The sequence below is a fragment of the Kogia breviceps genome, chromosome X (assembly GCF_026419965.1).
Source record: "Kogia breviceps isolate mKogBre1 chromosome X, mKogBre1 haplotype 1, whole genome shotgun sequence".
NCBI classification, from domain to species: Eukaryota; Metazoa; Chordata; class Mammalia; order Artiodactyla; family Physeteridae; genus Kogia; species Kogia breviceps.
The window spans coordinates 133,542,231-133,560,780 of record NC_081330.1 but is presented as its reverse complement, the minus strand read 5'-3'; the positions used below and the strand labels follow the sequence as shown (position 1 = coordinate 133,560,780).

The 18,550-nt window shown below is 44.5% G+C and overlaps 1 protein-coding gene and 2 long non-coding RNA genes across 4 annotated transcripts in view; 2 read left to right on the top strand and 1 right to left on the bottom strand.

The window, feature by feature from the left end:
• LOC131748563 (uncharacterized) overlaps positions 1–2,703 on the top strand; it is a 211,294-nt gene extending 208,591 nt beyond the window's left edge. The window contains exon 7 of the long non-coding RNA XR_010838617.1: positions 764–2,703. This is a non-coding gene — a long non-coding RNA (uncharacterized lncRNA). The remainder of the gene's footprint in view (positions 1–763) is intronic.
• The window catches only part of LOC136793403 (uncharacterized), a 341,429-nt gene extending 334,855 nt beyond the window's left edge, over positions 1–6,574 (top strand). The window contains exon 6 of the long non-coding RNA XR_010838608.1: positions 6,490–6,574. This is a non-coding gene — a long non-coding RNA (uncharacterized lncRNA). The remainder of the gene's footprint in view (positions 1–6,489) is intronic.
• DHRSX (dehydrogenase/reductase X-linked) overlaps positions 1–18,550 on the bottom strand; it is a 285,141-nt gene that overhangs the window by 29,537 nt on the left and 237,054 nt on the right. The window lies entirely within an intron of this gene.

The following is an 18,550-nucleotide window of genomic DNA, read 5'->3' as shown; positions in this document are numbered from 1 at the left end:
GTATTGCACAACACGGGGAAGAGAGCCAATATTTTATAACAACTATAACTGGAGTCTAACCTTAAAAAATTGTGAATCACTATATTGTACCCCTGAAATTTATATAATATTGTACAGCACCTCTACGTCAACAAATTTAAAAAAGAAAATCTGGACGGTTGACAACAGGAGGAGAGACGGAGCGGGGCCAGGGAACAGCAGGAGCCAAGTCTGTGCATCGTGCTGGGGAAGAGGCTCAGAAAAGGAGGTAACACTGAACGGCACCGGCCCCGGATGGTAGAGGCAGCGGGGCAGGAGGACGAAGCTCGTGCAGGACACACAACGCCGGGCCAGTGAGGTGCAGACCCTGGGCTGCCTCCTTGTCTCCTGGTGCATAAAGGGTCCCTCCCATGGGGTGAAAGCACAGTGTCCTCATTACCCCGTGGCTCACGTGGATTTATTGTCAGTTTTAGCTGGCTTGCTTCACTGTCTCTGACCATCTGGTAGTAACCGAAACACAGGAATGGAGTCATTATTTAAACCGTCAAGACCATTAACTGTGGCGTCATCTCTCAAGGTCTGAATGGTTTATGGGTACGGGGCTCGGAAACGTTCTAGCCAGCACTCCAGAAACCTGGAGAACTGCGAAGTCGTGCAGAGGGGGCAGGAAGCAAACCAAGGGAGAATAACGGACCCAGGTAGCGAGGTGGAAGAGGCAAAGCTCACTTCTGTGTCTCCAGACCCTCCCCAATGATTCACACGGTCTTCCTTCTTTCCCTTCCAGGTCCCCTAGATCTACATCACAGGGAGAAGATCAAAACCCAACGGACAGGGACTTCCCTGGTGGCACCGTGGTTAAGAATCCGCCTGCCAGAGCAGGGGACACGGGTTCAATTCCTGGTGCAGGAAGATCCCACATGCCACGGAGCAGCTAAGCCCGTGCGCCACAACTACTACACCTGCGCTGTAGAGCCCATGAGCCACAGCTCCTGAAGCCCACGTGCCACAACTACTGAGCCTGTACTCTAGAGCCCGCAAGACACAGCTACTGAGCCCATGCACCACAATTACTGAGCCTGCGCTCTAGAACCCACAAGCCACAACTACTGAGCCCGTGAGCCACAACTACTGAGCCCGCGTGCCATAACTACTGAGCCTGCACTCCAGAGCCCGCAAGACACAACTACTGAGTCCATGCATCACAACTACTGAGCCTGCGCTCTAGAGCCCGCGAGCCACAACTACTGAGCCTGCATGCCACAACTACTGAAGCCTGCAAGGCTAGAGCCCGTGCTCCGCAACAAGAGAAGCCACCGCAATGAGAAGCCCATGCACTGCAATGAAGAGTAGCCCCCACTTGCTGCAACTAGAGAAAGCCCATGCGCAGCAACAAAGACACAACACGGCCAAAAAACATAAATTAATAACCCAATGGATGGAATCTGGGGCAAATACCAACCTCTGTACTTTTTATAGTTTATTCATCTGGAGATTCTCATTTGCTGAGTTACACTGTAGCAGTTATCACCGAATGGAAATACACATACATACTCACATCCACACACACGTACATATGCACACGGAGTCTTTGTATTTTTGCTGGATGCTTCTGTTACATTTGTTCCTTTATTAAATGCACTCCTAAGGTGTAGCCAGTTCGGAATGTGTGCGGGAAGTCAGGGGTGTGGAAAGCTGATGGTGTGCGACCACCGTGCCACCTGGGGCAAGACTCAAACGCCGGTCTCTTTTCCTTCTTCATTTTCTTCTTTTTGTCTTCTTATTTTTCAAACAAATAGTGGGAGTTACCAAAAACATGCCCTTCTGGCCACAGAACCTGTAGATTTATTTTAAAATCGTAACAGATCTGGACGAAAATAGTTAAGTTCCAGTAACAGTTCTGAATACTCTGAAAATGTTGGATCATGGGCGATATTTACAGCGGTTTCTAATCAAATCCATAAAACGTGTTTTGGCCGTTGACCGGCAAAGTACACGTGATGTTTCTTCAGCATATGGGGTGATAGTTTGAGGCTGTACCTGGGGGTCTGCGTGTTCCTCAAGAACACGTGACTCTACTTGATCACATGTCATACTCAGCCCGGCTTCAAGGCGGCACTAGACCACAATCCACACACGGATCTCAGCTCGCCTAGCCAGGTGAACCGACGATGCATCTCCATGCTTTCATCCACCATTCTGTTATCCGTAAAACGCAGCCTGGGCGCACCCACGCTTCTGGTTCTTCTTAGCTCTAACATTCTCTTCTTCCTCCCCTTCTTCCTCTTCTATTCCTCCTTTTTGCTCCTCTATTCCTGATAAACAACATCGCATTCCTACTAAGTAGGTGCCGTTTATCAGGGCAACTCAACCTTAACTATGCATGTGCATGTCCTGGAGATACTGCACACATGTGGATTCTGACTGAGTAATTCGGGGTGGGTCCTCTATCCTGTGGGAATGCTGTTAACCTGGGCTTCGTGCTTCCAGAGCAAGGTGACCGATGACACGATGCTAGAGTAACTTTTTCTTTGTGAATAAATATAACACGTAAAGATGAAAACACATTCACGTGATTGGAAACTCTGAGTAGGGAAACAATGCAGTGATATTGTAATTGTGTAAAAGGAAATGCTGCTAACATTACAGATTGTTTTCATTAAAAAAAAATCCTAGGTAGTACGAATATTCCGGAAGATGAATAAAAGATGAATGGTGTCTCACCTCAACAAACTCCAAGCGTGAGTCAGATTCTCTTTGTTATTATGAAACAGTCCAAAAGTGGTTAAGACTCAGAATTCTTTGTGATAAATATCTTTTAGGGAAGGCACTTGGTCTCCGCTAGAAATACCTTCCTTTTTACATAAGTCTTTTACACAGAGATTAAAATTTGCCTATTCATTGGAATCTCCTGGGGAACCAAAAACTCTCCTCTGCCTGGATTTCACCTCAAGAGATTTTTATTTAATGGCCAGGGAAGCAGACCTGGGTATCAGGATTTTTGCAAGTTCTCTCGGTGATTCTAAAGTGTACAGCCGGGACTTCCCTGGTGGTGCAGTGGTTAAGAATCCTCCTGCCAATGCAGGGAACATGGGTTCAAGCCCTGGTCCGGGAAGATCCCACATGCCGCGGAGCAACTAAGCCCGTGCACCACAACTACTGAGCCTGAGCTCTAGAGCCCACGAGCCACAACTACTGTAGCCCTCGTGCCACAACTACTGAAGCCCTCGTGCCACAACTACTGAAGCCTGCACGCTCTAAGGCCCACATGCCGCCACTACTGAGCCGGGGAGCCACCACTACTGAAACCCACACACCTAGAGCCCGTGCTCTGCAACAAGAGAAACCACCGCAATGAGAAGCCCACGCACCGCAACGAAGAGTAGCCCCTGCTCGCCTCAACTAGAGAAAGCCTGTGTGCAGCAACAAAGACCCAACAGAGCCATAGAGAAACAAACAAACAAATAAATAAATAAAGTGTACAGCCAAGTTTCAGAACGGATGCTCCATGGGATCAAGTGAAATCATGAAATTCTCCCTGGGGTCATCCCATAAAAACCAGAGCCCAGACTTCTTCCTCTTCAAAAGCGAGAGTGCTGCTCTCTCCAGAAGCAGGAAAGAACATATTCAAACCGCTCTGTCCACAGCGAATGGCTACACGGAAGGAAGCGCATTCATTCCGCTGATTTTTGATGGGCTCTTGTTATGTGCAAGTTTTGAGAGTGCAGGGTTGAAAGTCACAGAGCTTGTTCTCAAGAAACTCCCCTCTCAGGGAGGGGTGGGGGGAGATAAGAAGACAGTCAACAAAGCCCACCCCTATGACCAAGTGCCGGGAGCAAGGGCTTCCAAGCCATCGAGAGGAAAGTTTATCAGAGTTGCATCAGGGTGTCCGGGACGGGGAGTGGACGGTGGGAAGGTGTTTCTCCTGGGGAAGAAGAGAGTCTGCAAAGGGGCTACTGCTTAAAGGGTCTGGACCTGCTTAAAGGATCCGCCTGGACCTGGTGCAAATGCACACAGAATGGGGGCATGCAGGGTATCTCAGTTATTTTATTTTGTTTTGGAAAAAGGATGAGAATGGGGGAAACATGGGGCTAAAAGAAGATGTTTAACTCCTGGGGAGGCACAGGGAAACACAAGTGTACGTTTAGGAACAGCAAACGTTCCAGTGCTATTTGATTCCTCTTAAATACGAGGTTCACTGCTACCAGTGGGACCTACCATTGATGGTGACCTTGATCACCTGGCTGAGGTCGTATTGGTCACGTGTGTCTACTGTCAGGTGACCCTTCCCCCACTCCTCCTTCCGGAATGAAGTTCACTATGGACAGCCGTGCTTAGGGCATGGGAATTTGTGCTCCACATCCTTGAGGGCCGACTGTCCACATAAATTATCCACCTGTTCTTCTCCCGTAAGAGAGATTTATTTATTCTCCCCATTATATACTTACTCAATCATTTATTTATGTCTGCAGAGATGAATGGATATTTATTTTATACTTTGGGTTACAATCCAACCCTACTTTATTTTGTTACTCAAAAAATAAACTATCAATTATATCTTGCAAAACCCATAAGACCTTCTATATTTTTACAGGGCAGGAATGTAATGGGAAAAAAAAAAGGCCACAGTTTGGCCTCTATTCAGTGCTCAGTATTTAAAATATGATGTGACATGTTCGGTCAATTATACCACAATCAATATAAGGAAAAAATAAAACATGATGTGACAAACTCAGTAGCTGGGAGCCCATCTGATAAAAATTATTAACATGGAAGGTTTCCAAGGCTCAAGGTTAAGATCAGACTCGAAGAATGTTGGTCATAAAACACAAAACTATAATATAAACATCTCCAAGACATTTAAAAAATAGCTATTGACATATCAGCCAACCACGAGGGAAAATAAATACATATGATTTAAAAAAAAAAAAAAAGGTTTTCTAAGCCTTCTGGGTAGACCAGAAGTCACTGTCCTGACCTTTCTCTGATGACTGAATTTCCATTACTGTGGAAGGAGATGGTGGCCTGTGGAGACCATCCAGCTGCAAATTTACCTACTAGTGAGTTATTTTATAAGTAATCTTTTAGCCAGCTGGCAAAAAAAAAATCAGTCTAAGAATAAGATAGGAATTTATCATTTATGCAAATAGGAATTTATGGGTTTAATGTTTAGGAGAACTTTTTAAAATTTATTTTAATTGATGCATAGTTGATTTACAATGTCGTGTTAATTTCTGCTGTCCAGCAAAGTGACTCACTTATACATATATAGATATTCTTTTTCATATTCTTTTCCATGATGGTTTATCTCAGGAGACTGGATATAGTTCCCTGGACTCTACAGTAGGGCCTTGTTGCTTATCCATTCTATATGCAATAAAACTCTTTGGTTTAGAGAAAAACAAACTCTCCTTTCTATAAAAGGGATTGAAAATGACTTTCACAGATGAAAGGTCGACTCCTGTTCATTGTATTTTGTTACCTGTCAGAACACAGAGCTGCAAAGGGTGCGGCTGGCCATTAAATAAAAATCTCTTGAGGTGAAATCCAGGCAGAGGAGAGTTTTTGGTTCCCAACATGGGGAGGGGGCAGAGTAGGAGGAGGCTATGCAGGGGTGCGGCAGTGGATCAGCACGTTGACCAGGCACCGGGCACTTCTGTTGCTCATCTGGAACGCAGAGCGTTCTGGAAACGGTCTAAACAGCCTCTCCAACTCTCGTGTTTCAGGTTTTTATGAGTTGATTCCTCTGCCCGAAGCTTGCAGTGTCCTCCTGGCCACCAGACGGCTGAGTGTATTCCCTGGGCTCCTTATACGTCTCTTCTTTGTAGTGTTTTTGTTTTTGTTTTTGTTTTGGCTGTGCCACACGCCTTGCGGGATCTTCGTTCCCCGACCAGGATGCAACCTGAGCCCTCAGCAGTGAAAGGACAGAGTCCTAACCACTGGACCGCCAGGGAATTCCCATAATTTTCTATTAGCCCAAATTCATCTTCATCTTTAAGCTTTGAATGACCAGTTCTGTGCTCCTGCAACAGTCTGGACGTTCTTCTTTCCTCCTTCTTAACCTTCTCCCCTCTAGGAAGCCCCTCCACTCTCCAAGACATCCACTTTCACGGGGTATAGTGTGTTCCCAAACATTTCCTGCACTGATTTCTCGTCTCTAACGGTTCTAGGATATTTCTGTTAGTGTCTTTTCTTTCTCAAAATGTCACCATTCCTCAAATCAGGGATGATGTCCATCTGAGTTTCCTGGGGCCGCCCTAAAAAATGACCCTAACATGAGTCTTGAAACACCACAAATTCATCCTCCCCCTGTCCTGGAGGCCAGAGGTCTGACATCAAGGTGTCTCAGGCCCAAGCTCCCTCCAGAGGCTCCAGGGGAGGGTCCTTCCCACCCCTTCCAGCTTCTGGGGGCTCCAGGCGTCCCTGGGCTTGTGGCCACATCCCTCCCATCTCTTCCTCTGTCTTCACATGGCTTCTCCTGTGTGTCTGTGTCTCTCCTCTTCTGTGTCTTAGAAGGACCCTGTCATTGGATGTAGCGCCACCCTCCTCCAGGAGGACCTCATCTCAGACCCTTCACCTCACCTCATCTGCAGAGACCCTGTTTCGAACTAAGGTCCCGTTCACAGCTTCCTGTCATTGGATGTAGCGCCATCCTCCTCCAGGAGGACCTCGTCTCAGACCCTTCACCTCACCTCATCTGCAGAGACCCTGTTTCGAACTAAGGTCCCGTTCACAGCTTCCTGTCACTGGATGTAGGGCCACCCTCCTCCAGGAGGACCTCGTCTCAGACCCTTCACCTCACCTCATCTGCAGAGACCCTACCTCCAAATAAGGTCACCTTCAGAGGTTCTGAGGATTAGAACATGGAACTATCTTTTGAGGGGCCACCACTCAACCCACTACAACATCCCACATATTTTGCCACCTCTTAGAATGGTACTGAGCACTAAAGCATGGATTCCAGACAGACTGTCAGAGCTTTCCTGGCGGCCTCTTACCCTACCAGGGTTTACTAGAGGGTCCAGGAAGCATGGTGGTGACACCTAACGGGGGAGTGGGCTTGGGGCCGTGACTCTCTCCCAACTGATAAAGAATTTGTTGCATATTTGAACAAACAGAAGAAAGGTACTGGAATCTGCCAGCTAAAGAAGAGCCCTGCTACAATTTCTTCTTTCTCCCCTAATCCGACCCTCTCCCCAGCTAACTGTGCTCTTAACGATGCAATTATTTTTTCAATGTCTCGGGCAAAAGATTTCCAAAGCGGTCTTCAGGATGTTCTGTTTCTATCTTTCCCTCCATCACAATTATCCTGTCCTCCTCCTTTCTACCTGCTCACCTATCCTGGTCTTTGCTGCCTAATGTCAAAGCCCTGCCTCAGTTTCCCAACTGCCCTATGGGACTTGTAAGGCCATCTTCTCTGAGGCTCTCGTTCTACTTGACCAACTGGGTTTCCCACTGCTTTCTAAGACTTCTCTTTTTGTCAACTAAGTCGTTTTTGATACACATGCCTTGATAAATTGTAAGATGCCACCACTATCCCCCGTTTTCTACAGGATTCCAAGTCTTGGTCAATATACATTGATATGAACATAATACGGGGAAAAAAAGAAGTTCTTTACATCTGGGTCTCAAAAGCCTGCAGTGATATTCTATGCATCAAAGGCCATCGTGCTGGATCAGTCCAGGTACGGCAGGTGAATTTATTTTCGTTTTATGAGGCGTCAAGACGAAAGCATCGTCTGAGTAGATAAAGGTCAATCACTCCAGCCAAAAATGTGCTTGGCCAGTGCATCAGAGGTCACTGAAAACACAACCAAACAGCCCCCAAAACCACCTGCTGTTCTGTGTATTCAGATATCCTGGTTCTATCAGGTCTAAAATTTTAACATGGACCAAATCAGAAAACTACGTAGAAAGCTGATATTTTTCAAATCCTTCATTTGAGTCACAGAATTAGAAGACAACACCAAGGTCTATTCATCAACTTGGGGGACCAGGCGATTCTTTAACAAAGGTGTATTCATCCCCTGTCACTGGACTGTAATTATGATACAAGGACAAGCAAGAAGTTCAACCCCTGGGTTGAAGTTCACGGTGCGGACAGGATCTTATACTTCATTCCTCAGTGTCCAATCAGTGTGGTTGAGGTGATTTCAGATGGTTGGTTCCTAGACCTGTTTCCATTCCGAGGGTTTTGTCGACTGTGAACGCTTACAGTTTTGTTTCCTAGTATTGGCAGTGACGGAACACAAATATGAAGCAAATATCCTTAAGTGATTCGATTGTTTGGAAATGGAATACAATAATAATTAAAAATGGAGTGGGAATGTAAAATTGTGCAACCGCTATGGAGAACAATATGGAGGTTCCTTAAAAAACTGAAAATAGAACTACCGTGTGACCCAGCAATCCCACTATACTGGGCATATACCCCGAGACAACTCTAATTTGGAAAGATACCTGCACCCCGAAGTTCACTGCAGTGCTGTTTACAATAGCCAAGACATGGAAGCAACCTAAATGTCCACCAACAGAGGAATGGACAAAGAAGACGTGGTACATATATACAATGGAATATTACTCAGCCATAAAAAAAGAATGAAATAATGCCATTTGCAGCAACATGGATGGACCTAGAGATTATAATATTAAGTGAAGTAAGACAAAGACAAATATCATCCTATCACTCATATGTGGAATCTGGAAAAAAATGATACAAATGAGCTTATTTACAAAACAGAAACAGACTCACAGACATAGAAAACAAACTTATGGTTACCAAAGGGGAAAGGGAGGGAGGGGATATATTAGGAGCATGGGATTAACACACACACACTACTATATATGAGATAGATAACCAACAAGGACCTACTGTAGAGCACAGGGAACTCTACTCAGTATTCTATGATAACCTATATGAGAAAAGAATCTGAAAAAGAATGAATATATGTATATGTATAACGGAATCACTTTGGTGTACATCTGAAACTAACACAACATTGTAAATCAACTATACTCCATCTCCAGTAAAATAAAGAAATTAATATAAAGTTGGAGAGGAACCTGAGGTGTTTTTTTCCTGGTAATTACATATTTAGTGATGAGTGACATATTAAAGGGATAATGCAGCATCACGAGAAATATCCTATGTTATGCTGAAGATTCCATGACTGATAACATCCTCAACCCTGAAGAAGTAACACCACAAGCTCAGAATTGGGATTCTCTCTTTATTTCTCTTGGGAAGAGTTAACTGTTTGATGGGCTGCGCTCTCCAATCTTAACTATAAAGGAGGGAAGGAAACACAGTGGGGAAAAGGCAGCCTCTTGGGCTTCCCTGGTGGCGCAGTGGTTGAGAATCCGCCTGCCGATGCAGGAGACACGGGTTCGTGCCCTGGTCCGGGAAGATCCCACATGCCGCGGAGCAACTAAGCCCGTGAGCCATGGCCGCTGGGCCTGCGTGTCCGGAGCCTGTGCTCCGCAACGGGAGAGGCCACAACAGTGAGAGGCCCGCATACCGAAAAAAAAAAAAAAAAAAAAAAAAAAGGCAGCCTCTTCAATAAGTGGTGCTGGGAAAACTGGACAGCTACATGTAAAAGTATGAAATTAGAACACTCCCTAACACCACACACAAAAATAAACTCAAAATGGGTTAAAGACCTACATGTAAGGCCAGACACTATCAAACTCTTAGAGGAAAACATAGGCAGAACACTCTATGACATAAACCACAGCAAGATCCTTTTTGACCCACCTCCTAGAGAAATGGAAATCAAAACAAAAAGAAACAAATGGGACCTAATGAAACTTAAAAGCTATTGCACAGCAAAGGAGACCATAAACAAGACCAAAAGACAACCCTCAGAATGGGAGAAAATACTTGCAAATGAAGCAACTGACAAAGGATTAATATCCAAAATTTATAAGCAACTCAGGCAGCTCAATAACAAAAAAACAAACAACCCAATCCAAAAATGGGCAGAAGAACTAAATAGACATTTCTCCAAAGAAGATATGCAGATTGCCAACAAACACATGAAAGAATGCTCAACATCATTAATCATTAGAGAAATGCAAATCAAAACTACAATGAGATATCACCTCACACCGGTCAGAATGGCCATCATCAAAAACTCTAGAAACAATAAATGCTGGAGAGGGTGTGGAGAAAAGGGAACCCTCTTGCACTGCTGGTGGGAATGTAAGTTGATACAGCCACTATGGAGAACAGTATGGAGGTTCCTTAAAAAACTAAAAATAGAACTACCATACGACCCAGCAATCCCACTCCTGGGCATATACCCTGAGAAAACCATAATTCAAAAAGAGTCATGTACCAAAATGTTCATTGCAGCTCTATTTACAATAGCCAGGACATGGAAGCAACCTAAGTGTCCATCGACAGATGAATGGATAAGGAAGATGTGGCACATATATACAATGGAATATTACTCAGCCATAAAAAGAAATGAAACTGAGTTATTTGTAATGAGGTGGATAGACCTGGAATCTGTCATACAGAGTGAAGTAAGTCAGAAGGAGAAAAACAAATACCGTATGCTAACACATATATATGGGAGCTAAGAAAAAAAATGTCATGAAGAGATTAGTGGTAGGACGGGAATAAAACACAGACCTACTACAGCATGGACTTGAGGATATAGGGAGGGGGAAGGTTAAGCTGGGACGAAGTGAGAGAGTGGCATGGACATATATACACTAGCAAACGTAAAATAGATAGCTAGTGGGAAGCAGCCGCATAGCTCAGGGAGATCAGCTCGGTGCTCTGTGACCACCTGGGGGGGGGATAGGGAGGGTGGGAGGGAGGGAGACGCAAGAGGGAAGAGATATGGGAACATATGTATACGTATAACTGATTCACTTTGTTGTAAAGCAGAAACTAACACACCATTGTAAAACAGTTATACTCCAATAAAGATGTTAAAAAAAACCAAAAAACTATAGATGTTCTTTTCAGAATTCTGGATGAAGGACTTCCAATACACAGGAGTCCATCCATGTTAGCAAATAGGCTTATTTTCCAGAGAAGGTTTTCTGTGGGGAGAGAGGATGAGTTGCCCTTCCACCTTTGTGTGTGTCCTTATTATTTAAAGTTCCTGATTCCCATATTCTCATTCGACGACGCACAGGAAGACGAAAGAGCCACATTACCATCACACGTCAAGACCTGCAGCTGACATTTCCAGCTTTACTCAAGTTTGTGAGGAAAGGAGGAAATGGACACAGAATTCTTTTCAAGGATGGCCAGCGCTGAATTTGGGATCTAAAACTCTGAGACAGAGCCAGTGGGCGTTGGGTGACATCAGCAACATCTATCTTGAGCAAATCCAATCCTCCTCGGAAAAAAATCGCCAAGGAAACAGTAGTGACTAAAATAAAGCAAAGGATTCTCTTTAGGAGACAAACCACGTTTTTACACGATCGACGCAGAGAAAGAGAGTTTTTAAAAATCGGGTTAACTTTCTTCAGAGACATGACTTGGGTACCACCTGGGGGAAATGAACATCACCGGTGACGGACATCACAATCCCTGCGTTCACGTGTGTCGCCGGGGATGCAGGACAAGCTCACAGCCAAATGTTTTCTCTTCTGTCTCCGAACTTGTGTGGAGAATAAGATTCAACTTGCAAATGCTTTCTCACAGTGGGGAGGCATCCGCCGACAGCTAAAATGATAGGTTTCTGCAGCCCCGGTGCTGTGCTGTATTTTTGCTTCTGCGAAGCAAGGAATAGGCGTGCATATATTAACCCAAAGATACATCACAGCCGATAATTAGCCACGCACGCGCACGCGGTGCAAGTATGAGCTTGGTGGCGCGTGTCACGGAACGTACAATTTTCTCTTGATCTGGCGCAGAAAATGCCTGACTCAGATTACTCTCCATTACTGTGTCAGTCACGATGAGAAGCAAAATCTAGCGAAAACGAAGAAACCCAAAAAGCAAGACAAGAGGTGCTGCGTATTGATTAGAAGTCTACACGTGTGCATGCTTGCAAGGCCACCTCTCCTTATTTGCATGGCGCTGGGGATCGCGTTCCCCAGGTAAAGTGGTGATGGGGAGGTGGGGCCTCTTATGCCCAACCTCTCTTTTAATACAAGAAACCTGAAAAGCATGTGTGAAAGCGATTTCATCCGTGCAGGCTGAGCAAGTCTCGTATATGCCAATCAGCCTAACTATGGGTTTCACTTGAAATTAAGAAAACGTGTCCATTGCAAAAATTATAAATGTGCAAAGCAGAAGAATGTGGGTTCTACTTTTTAGGTTTTTTTAAGGAGAGGCGATATCAAGACTACACACACGCACCACAAATTGGAGACAAGAGTGAATCTGAGAAATGGTTCAGTATAATTGGACTCTAGCCTGACTTTACAGGCCTAGGGTCTGTGGCTCTCTGCTGACCAGTGGCCCCGATGCCCACTTCCAAAGAAGGCGATGCCCTATTAGGGGACTCAAGGTGGGTTGGGAAGAGTCGTAACTGACACAGACAAGCCAGGTGGGTAAGTCAGGATTCTCAAGGAAACAGGACCAATAGGCTACGGGTATGTATGGGCTGAGAGAGAGAGAGATTTATTTTAAGGGATTGGTTCAAGCAGTCGTCGGGCTGACAAGTCTGAAATCTGCAAGGCAGGCTGGCAGGCTGGAAACTCGAACAGAATTGCTATGCTTCAGTCCTCAAGCAGAATTCCCTCTGCAGGAATCCTCAGATTTTGCTCTTAACACCTTAAACTGACTGGACGAGGCCCACCCACATTCCCAAGGGTGAGCTGCTTTACCTAAAGTCTACAGATCGTAGATGTCAGTCATGTCGACATATCTCCATGGCAACCCCTAGAGGAGTGTTTGATTGATGGGCAGGGCACCATCGCTCATCCAAGTCGACACACTGAATTTAAGCATCACACGAGGCTTGTGGTGCTTCTGTCCATGTCGGAAGTGTAGGCCAGTAGGGGCCTCTGTGGAGGGGTCATTCTGCAGGGGTCACCGCTGGGGACAGCAGAAGGGACTATGGAAGTGGGAGGCCAACCCACCAAGATGGCAGGATATTGCCCATGGGTCCTGGCCCCGCTTCCTGGGAACGTTCTCCAGAGTTCACAGGCAAACCAGACAAGGTGATGCCACGAGGCTGAGGGTCCCGCCCCAAGATAGGCATTATAACCTCAGAGCCAGGGATGACCTTGGAGGTCACCTTGTCCAATCCTCCCCACTTTGAGGAGATGATCCTGAAATGCAGAGACACCAAGATGCTACTTGAGGTCACCCCTCATGGGGGGCTGGGCCCCTTGGAAGGTGCTGGGACTATGTCTACCTAATTTAAAGAGGACCCACAGTTTCCTGGAAAAGCATCATTTTTTTTTGTGTGTGTGTGTGTGTGTGGTACGCGGGCCTCTCACCGCTGTGGCCTCTCCCGTTGCGGAGCGCAGGCCCCGGACGCGCAGGCTCAGCGGCCATGGCTCACGGGCCCAGCTGCTCCGCGGCACGTGGGATCTTCCCGGACCGGGGCACGAACCCGTGTCCCCTGCATCGGCAGGCGGACTCTCAACCCCTGCGCCACCAGGGAAGCCCTCAAAAGCATCATTTTTAAAAAGACTTTCAAGTTCATTAATGTGAGGGTGCATTGCATGTGTCAAGATGATTGGGCCACGGGGTCCAGATATCTGGTGAAGCATTGTTTCTGGGTGTGTCTGGGAGCATGTTTCAGGATGAGATGAGCACTTGAATCAGTGGACTGAAGAAAGCAGATTGCCCTCCCTAGGGTGGGTGGGCCTCATCTAATCAGGTGAAGGCCTGAATAGAACAAAAATGTGGAGGAAGGGAGAATTCACTTTCTGCCTAGTTGCTGAGCTGGGACATCCATCTTTGCCTGCCCTCTACCCTCTGGCTCCCAGGCCTTCAAGAAACACCACCTGCTCTCCTGGGTGTTCAACTTGCAGACAACAGATGGTGAGACCTCTAGCCTCCATAATCTCATGAAACTTATAATAACATTTGAATAAGTATCTATCTATCTATCTATATCTACCTGCCTATATGTATCTATCAATATCTATCTATCAACTATATCTGTCTATCTATCCATCTATCTATATCTATCTGGCTATCTATATCTATCATTTCTATCTATCTATCATCTATGTCTATCTATCTATATGTTTATCTATCTATACGTCTATCTATCACCCCTCTCTTTCTATCTACCTGCCTATTTATCTATATGTATGTATGTATCTATCTATCACCTATGTCTATCTATGTCTGCCTATCTAACTACCTATTGTCTATCTATCCACCTATCTATCTATCATCTCCCCTCTTTCTCTATCTCTCTCTCTCTTTCTTTCTCTCCCTCTCTCCCTCTCTCCCTCTCTCCCTCCCTCCCTCCCTCTCTCCCTCCCTCTCTCTCTCTCTCTCTCCCTCTCTCTCTCTCTCCCCCATTATTTCTGCTTCTCTGGAGAACTCTAATACAATTAGCATCATGCTTTACAATTTCAACTGGCTTTTAGGCAGTTTTCATTTAGCTTTTCAAGTTCATTTTCATTTTGGCTCACAATTTTACCTGGGTTAAACAGTTGTAAATATAACTTATACCTATAATAAAAAATGAAAAAATGTAGAAGAAGAGGGAATGCATGGGGTGCAGAGCAAATAGAACCCCCCTACCCCCCACCCCTGCCTCAACACCACTTTTCCTCCTGGAAAGTCATCACTGTTATGTAACCATCTGTATATCCGTCCAGAACTTCCAATACATAGACACGTCCATTCCAGTACATACATATATGTAACTCAAAATGCAACTGAGGGCTTCCCTGGTGGCGCAGTGGTTGGGAGTCCGCCTGCCGATGCAGGAGACGCGGGTTCGTGCCCTGGTCCGGGAGGATCCCACATGCCGCGGAGCAACTAAGCCCGTGAGCCATGGCCGCTGGGCCTGCGCGTCCGGAGCCTGTGCTCCACAACGGGAGAGGCCACAACAGTGAGAGGCCCGCATACCGCAAAAAAAAAAAAAAAAAAAAAAAAAAAAAAAAAAAAAATGCAACTGAAATTATCTTTTACAAACTAGCTTCAAACTCACCTGGTTTCACTTAGAATGTATTTTGGACACTTTACATTTGCAGACCTATGGGATCAATCGATCCCATCTGAGAAGATGTCAGGGTTTTTTCTTTCCTATCTCTATTTGGACATCCACTGACTTAAACATTTCCTATTGACAAACATTTAGATTGTTTCCAATGTGCCGTAGTTTAAGCTCCATCTTCTTCCCACATGGAGCTTTGCACAGACGTTCAATAAATCAGGTAGATCTTTAGGATAAATCCTCAGAGATATGCACATTATAATTTGGTGGATATTGTCAAATGACCCTCCTAAAAAGTTGCAATAATCTACAGTTCCTGGTTTCCCACACATGCATCAAAACTGGAGAGCATCAAACATTTTCATTTTTGCCAAAATAACTATAAACGGCATTTCACTTTATAATCATTTGCCTTAAAAAAGAAATAAATGAGCTTGTGAAGGTGATCATTGGGTATATCTTTCTTTCCTTCTCTGAACTGCCTCTTTGTATAGCTGGCCCAGTTTTTCTTTAAACTTTTTTTCATTTGCTATGTTTATTATTATTAGATCCATTATTTTATTTTTTAAAATTTATTTATTTATTCATTCATTCATTCATTCATTTATGGCTGTGTTGGGTCTCCACTGCTGTGCACGGGCTTTCTCTAGTTGTGATGAGCGGTGGCTACTCTTTTGTTGCGGTACGCAGGCTTCTCATTGGGGTGGCTTCTCTTATTATGGAGCACAAGCTCTAGGCGCATGGGTTTTCAGTAGTTGTGGCACGTGGGCTCAGTAGTTGTGGCTCACGGGCTCTACAGCGCAGGCTTGGTAGTGGTGGCACATGGGCTTAGCTGCTCCACGGCCTGTGGGATCTTCTCAGACCAGGGCTCGAACCCGTGTCTCCTGCACTGGCAGGAGGATTCTTAACCACTGCGCCACCAGGGAAGCCCTAGGTCCCTTATTATAAATCTTTTAAGACGTAACCCCTACAAATACTGACACACCCACTCCCAATAGCTATACACCTTACAACAGGATACTTAGGATCTTAGAAATGCTAAGAGCTTGCGGATCTTAATGTCACACTTCCTGAGACTCAAGGTCTGCACTTAATAAACAATGGGCAAGTTATTTGACCTCCTTCTGCATGTATTTTCTTGTCTGTGAAATGGGTTAATGACAGTCCCTCCTTTCTCAATTTTGTCTGAGGTTTCAATGAAGTCAGCAAGATAAAGTGCTTAGAACATGGACGGGCCTAGAGATGATCACACGAAGTGAAGTCAGAAAGAGAAAGACAAATATCATATGATATCACTTATATGTGGAATCTAAAAAAATGATACAAATGAACTTATCTACAAAACAGAAACGGACGCACAGACATAGAGAATAGACTTGTGGTTACCAAAGGGGATGGGGGAAGAATAGGGGTTTGGGATTAACAGATACACACGACTATATATAAAATAGATAATCAACAAAGACCTGCTGGAGAGCACGGGGAACTATATTCAGTGTCTTGTAATAACCTATTATGGAAAAGAATATGAAAAAGAATATATATATATAAACATGTGTCGCTGAATCACTTTGCTGTACACCTGAAACACAACATTGAAAATCAACTCTACTTCCATAAAAAATTAGAAAAAAGAAACACAAAGAGCAGGCAACTATTACCTGGTCAACCCATGTCCGATGTTACGACAGCTATTTTTCCTTTCTCTGTGTAGATACAAGGTACCTACTATCAAACCACAAAGGTGACATGATACAACATGCTTGTCTTGTCTGTGGCTTTCACAGCTTCTTTTCTGGTGAATCCTCATTTAGCACAATACTGGTATTTGCAAACATACACATATGTGTATGTAAATATACACCATGGGAACAACATTTTAACTTTCTTTTTAATTTATTTTTTATTGAAGTATAGTTGTGTTCATTTCTGCTGTACAGCAAAGTGACTCAGTTACACACATACATACATTCTTTTTCATATTCTTCTCCATGATGGCTCCTCCCGGGGTAGTGAATAGAGTTTCCTGTGCTCTACAGTAGGACCTTGTTGTGCACCCATCTTATAGATAATAGTTTTTTTGTTTGTTTGTTTTGGGTTTTTTTGTGGTACGCGGGCCTCTCACTGCCGTGGCCTCTCCCATTGCGGAGCACAGGCTCCGGACGCGCAGGCGCAGCGGCCACGGCTCACGGGCCCAGCCGCTCCGCGGCACGTGGGATCCTCCCCAACAGGGGCACGAACCCGCGTCCCCTGCGTCGGCAGGCGGACTCCCAACCACTGCGCCACCAGGGAAGCCCTAGATAATAGTTTACATCTGCTAATTCCAACCCCCCAGTTCATCCCTCCCCCACCCCCTCTCCCTTGGCTACCACAAGTCTGTTCTCTATGGAACAACATTTTTCTACTCTTGTTTTGTCTCAAGAAGAATGGGGCAATTTCATCAAATATCCGTCAGACCTGTATTAGTTGTTGCCTTTTATTTTGACCTATTTATAGGGTGGCATTGCACGAATCATATCTTAATTAACCCATCCTTCAATTCCTAAAATTAACCTCACCTTTGCATGTGTATTATTCTTTTGATGTAGAGTGAATGATGCTATTTGCTGAATCAATTTTCATGTTATTTGCAATAATATTCCTTTCACTTTGGAGTCTCTTTTTCTTAGGCTTTTAAAATCAAATTTTAGAATGATTCTGAGGAAGCTCTCCCAAATTATTTAGAAGCTTTCCTTCTTAACCCAATCTCTGAGTAATATAAATACCTTGAGAATTCCTTGCAGGTTTCAGAGAACTTCGTTAAGAAATCTATGACCTTGAACATTTTTATGCAGAGATAGCTCTTACTCAATTTCTTCGTTAAAGCTGATTTACTGATATTTGCTTTGTTTTTCTAAATTCTGGTAATGCATATTTTGCCTAGAATCATCCCTTTTATTCCACTTTTCAAAAATATTTGCATAAGCCACTGTCAATCACACTGATTTTTGTGATGAATATACTGTCTGAGGGTCAATTTGGGGTATGCACACTTTATCATTCTTTTCATATTGCTCTCTAGTGGTTTATCTGAAAATTTCTTCAGAAGTCTAGGTCTCTGCTTTATTGTATCCTCTTATTAAATATATTTATGGAGCATTTGTTTCAGACTCTGCAATATTCTAGAAGGTGGACATAAGGCTGTGAACACAACAGTTAAATCCCCTACTTGGTGGCGATTACCATCTGGGCATTGAAAATTCTAGCAAAGAGAACCAGGCCCAGAGGTGGGATTGCAATCCCAGAAAAGCAAGGAGGTCCATGTGTCATCAATGAAGGGAGAAAAATAAATAGTGGTGGAACTGGAGATCACAGAGGTAGCTTGTCTCCGAATCCTGTAGATCCCTGAAGGCTTTAGGAACCAGGGTGGATTTTTTATTATGCATACTGATCCACGTTGTTACTTATTCAATCCTCCTTTATTAGCTGAAGAATTT